Raw genomic sequence first — 5,000 nt, 5'->3', positions numbered from 1 at the left:
GAGAGGGGGGTGCACATGGAGAGCAGGGAGAGAGAGGGGGGTGCACATGTAGAGCAGGGAGAGAGAGGGGGGTGCACATGTAGAGCAGGGAGAGAGAGGGGGGTGCACATGTAGAGCAGGGAGAGAGAGGGGGGTGCACATGGAGAGCAGGGAGAGAGAGGGGGGTGCACATGCAGAGCAGGGAGAGAGAGGGGGGTGCACATGGAGAGCAGGGAGAGAGAGGGGGGTGCACATGCAGAGCAGGGAGAGAGAGGGGGGGTGCACATGCAGAGCAGGGAGAGAGAGGGGGGTGCACATGGAGAGCAGAGGGAGAGAGGGGGGGTGCACATGTAGAGCAGGGAGAGAGAGGGGGGAAAAAATCCTCATCTCTTTCTCTTTTCCCTAATACCTTTATTATTTATTCATTATTTATTTATTGGGCATTTTTGACAGTTTCTACATATAGTCAGGTTCACTATGTCACAAAATATACCTTTGTTCAAGTTTCGTGGGGATTTGCAAAACTATACATTTTCGGAATCGTCAGAACCTGTAGAATCCAAAAACCAATGTTGGCATTTGCACAGACCCCTGCATGGCGGCCATTTTGGCGTTTCAAAATGGTCGCCATAAAATACATAATTTGCGCTATCTTGGCTTCTATTCAACCTAAAAACTTAATTTAAAAGGCTAATCCTATGTTTTCCGGGTTGAGGAAACCACTGGTGGCATCATTAGACTTCACAGGCCCACGCGTGTTCACAGGAAATCCCACTCATGACATCATCAATGATGTCATAAATCTGACATCATCAGTGATGCTGGTCTCATTGGCCACACAGCAGCCGAGTTGCGGGCAAGGCTGCGCAGGCCTAGGAATCTTTAGGAAATTCACAATTATCTGGGACCCATTTCTAGCCTACTTAGATGAGGTTAAGAGCGACAAGTAACTTGCTCAGCTGACTTCTCATGGACCCCTTGCACGGGATTCCACGCACATTTCTTACAAGCACATAGGCACTTGACGCAGCTGGTAGCGTTGTAACATTAATGTTGATACATGTATGTTTTGTTTGTTTTTGTTTTTTCTCTGAGCCTGTTTTTGTTTTCTATGTTCTGAAAATTACAAAATAAAATATGGAAGAAAAAAAGGCCTTTGAGACGCATGCTTGTGATGAAACGCTATAGAAGTAAACAAACATGAACTTTCATGAGCAGGAGAACGTTAACGGAATTTAGTTGGAGAGAAATGAGCAATGGTTGATGAGAAAGAGAATTTACAAGACAAGACGTAAAGTTCAAGACACAGCCTCATCTTATTCAATCTAATATTACAGGGGAGGATTGGAGTATTGGGAGGGAGATCTGAATCAGAGTTCATAACTTACACCTGAACTCACTGTGTTGACAACACCAGGCAGGCCTCGCCCATTTTCGCACATAATTCCGCCCTCTCCCCTACATATTTCTTTGTAATTACTAATATATTTCATCAAATGATATGAAATTCCAACTATAAAGCATCTGTACCGTTAACCAAGTGTAGCAAAACGTTGGCAGTCCCGTAGGAGAGAGTTATTTCCATAGACGCCATGCTCTAGTTAAAGCTGCCATTACGGGCTGGGAGGGTTACCTGGGACACAATAGGTAGTAGGTTTGCGTGTTGCGTCATCTGTTATCATTACTTACTCAATTATACCACCTCTATCTTTTCAAAATGTAAATATAACTAATACCAAAACTAAACTAAAAAATCACAAATGCCCAATAATTGTGGGTTTTCACACTGCCTGTCCAGTAGCAAAAGTGTGTACAGTATTGGACTTGACTATATTTATATTTATATCCATGTCACAGACTTCACACTGGGTAAATGCTCAAGAATCTTATCCTTCAGCCATTGTTTTGTCAGTGTTGGTGTGTGCTTCTCTGCCTCCTTGCTACCCCCAAGCATGGAGATGTATGTTGTTTCCACGATGTCCATCGGGAGATATGCTTTGGTTTGAGTTTGTATGTCAATGAGATTGATCAACTCGATCAAGCATGGCATCTGCATGGGCAGGTCTGCCCTTGTGGATTTGGCTTTGTCACTGGTACATGTATGATCTCTGATGACATGGAACACATGTTCTCTCCAACATGACTTGTGATATCTGATATCTATTGCATGGGCATCACTTGGCGATATTGCATTGCTTAATCTTGTCATCAACACTGGATCTTGGGAAATTTCTACTGCTTGCCTGAGTACCTCCCCCGAGTTCCCAGTTCTGATTGTGTAGAGAGCTTGACCGTTATCCAATTGACAGAAGAAGCACTGGTCTTTTGACAAAGGTTTTGTCGCAGATCTTGTGAATGGCATTGATGTCCCTGGTTTATCTGCTTCCATTTCTGAGCATGATCTTTTACAGCCACGTTTTTTTACGGCATACTGTCCTGTGGACATTGAATGTTCAAAGCGATCACTGGCTCGCTGCAACTCTGTCTGGTTTGTGGCAGAAGAATAACAGCTTCGATGCCATGTTGTTTCCTTGTTGAGAAGCATTTCTTTGGTACATCCTTGGAGATGTCTTTGAATTGAAACAAATTGTCCATCATTTCTGACAGCTCGATCCGTCACCATATCAAGTACTTTCTGATAGGATTCGATCCTGGGATTCAGAACAACTGCCCCTTTACTAGTGTTAGACTCTTGGCAGAAGATGCATAGTTTCCAGTTGACAGGCTCCTTAGAGTCATTGTCATCAGGTTTTTCATCCATCATGAGTTATGCCCTGAAAGTATAACGATATCCATTAGCGTTGCAAATTGCCCAATAAAAGCATTTTAAGTAAATCTTTGTAGAAATAGCTAGCTACTGTAGCTAAATTCATGAGGGACACATAAAAAAGGAACTCAGATTAACCTACTTCCCATGAGAAAATATATAACAATTACAAACTATCCTATCAGTTGTTTTAATTTTTATAACCTTATTATAGCATTATAAAATTATTCACCTCAGTAGACTCCTTAGAGTTGTTGTCATCAGGACTTTCATCCACAATGAGTTATCTCCTGAGTACAGAACAAACAAATCTCTTATAATTAATTTCACACAAGCTAAATTTCATTACTACTTTTGTACAGTAGGTTAGTCTACACATCAATACAGCCAGTGCAAGTGAATGCCTCCCCATCTTCAAATTAATTATGCTAACTAGCTTCTTTTTTTATGCCAACTAGCTTGCCAGTGATTAGCATAACAATGAACATTAATATTGCAAAGAGCTCAATATAAGCAGTACATCTGAAATATCTAGTTAGCTAGTTAACTTTATGAGGAACACATAAAAAGGGAACTCACATTTGCTTACTTCCCATAACAGAATATAAAACAATTACAAACTATCCTATCAGTTGTTTTTATTTTCATAACCTTAAGATTATTATATATATATATTATATATAAAATTATTCACCTCAGTATACTGCTGTGTCATTGTGGAAGCAGCAGGAACGTCCACAACAGGTTTCCCGCTCTTTGGCGTTTTCCCGCTCTCTGCCGATGGAACTACGCAAAAGTCTTAAAGGGGCAGTGCAACTATGTGCCCCATTATGTTTTTGTTTTTTTATTCAAAAAGTGAATCAAGTGTTTGGATAAGAAGTCTAATGATGCCACCAGTGGTTTTCCTGACCCAGAAAACATAGGATTAGCCTTTTAAATTAAGTTTCTAGGTTGAATAGAAGCCAAGATAGAGCAAATTATGTATTTTATGGCGACCATTTTGAAATGCCAAAATGACAACTATGTGCCCCATTATGTTTTTGTTTTTTTATCCACCCCCCCCCCCCCCATGTGCCCCATATGGTGAATGCTGTCCAATATAGACCACTACATAATTTTACTTACCAGCGGTTCACTGCAAGGTGGTTGAATATGATGTGCCGTGCACCCGAAAGTGATAAAAGGTCCTAAAAGTGAATCAAGGGTTAGGATTCGAAGTCTAATGATGCCACCAGTGGTTTTCTCGACCCAGAAAACATAGGATTAGCTTTTTAAATTAAGTTTCTAGGTTGAATAGAAGCCAAGATAGAGCAAATTATGTATTTTATGGCGACCATTTTGAAACGCCAAAATGGCGGCCATGCAGGTGTCTGTGCAAATGCCAACATTGGTTTTCAGATTCTACAGGTTCTGACGATTCCGAAAATGTATAGTTTTGCAAATCCCCACGAAACTTGAACAAAAAGACATAGTGAACCTGACTAATACAGGAGAGCAGGGAGAGAGAGGGGGGTGCACATGCAGAGCAGGGAGAGAGAGGGGGGTGCACATGTAGAGCAGGGAGAGAGAGGGGGTGCACATGGAGAGCAGGGAGAGAGAGGGGGGTGCACATGCAGAGCAGGGAGAGAGAGGGGGGTGCACATGCAGAGCAGGGAGAGAGAGGGGGGTGCACATGCAGAGCAGAGAGAGAGAGAGAGGGGGGTGCACATGCAGAGCAGGGAGAGAGAGGGGGGTGCACATGTAGAGCAGGGAGAGAGAGGGGGGTGCACATGCAGAGCAGAGAGAGAGAGGGGGGTGCACATGGAGAGCAGGGAGAGAGAGGGGGGGTGCACATGTAGAGCAGGGAGTGAGAGGGGGTGCACATGTAGAGCAGGGAGAGAGAGGGGGGTGTTTCTACATACAGGAGAGCAGGGAGAGAGAGGGGGGTGTTTCTACATACAGGAGAGCAGGGAGAGAGAGTGGGGTGTTTCTACATACAGGAGAACAGAAAGAGAGAGGGGGGTGCACATGTAGAGCAGGGAGAGAGAGGGGGGTGCACATGTAGAGCAGGGAGAGAGGGGGGTGCACATGCAGAGCAGGGAGAGAGAGGGGGGTGCACATGCAGAGCAGGGAGAGAGAGGGGGGTGCACATGCAGCAAAGGGCCATGGGCTGGATTCAAACCCGGGCCAGCCAGCTGCAGGAAAGACTAAGCCAGTGGTCCCCAAGGTCGCCACCCCAAGAGAGGTCGCATGGAATTCCATGCCCCCCCCCCTT

General features: G+C 44.1%; 1 protein-coding gene across 1 annotated transcript in view; it reads right to left on the bottom strand.

Moving 5' to 3' along the window:
- mei1 (meiotic double-stranded break formation protein 1) overlaps nucleotides 1–5,000 on the bottom strand; it is a gene marked incomplete at both ends in the record, with an annotated part of 103,967 nt that overhangs the window by 66,774 nt on the left and 32,193 nt on the right. The gene's annotated exons all lie outside the window — the stretch shown is intronic.

The sequence above is a fragment of the Poromitra crassiceps genome (assembly GCF_964638095.1).
Source record: "Poromitra crassiceps genome assembly, chromosome: 13".
In the NCBI taxonomy this organism is placed as follows: domain Eukaryota; kingdom Metazoa; phylum Chordata; class Actinopteri; order Beryciformes; family Melamphaidae; genus Poromitra; species Poromitra crassiceps.
The sequence above is the reverse complement of the archived record's forward strand: the minus strand, read 5'-3'. Positions and strand labels throughout refer to the sequence as shown.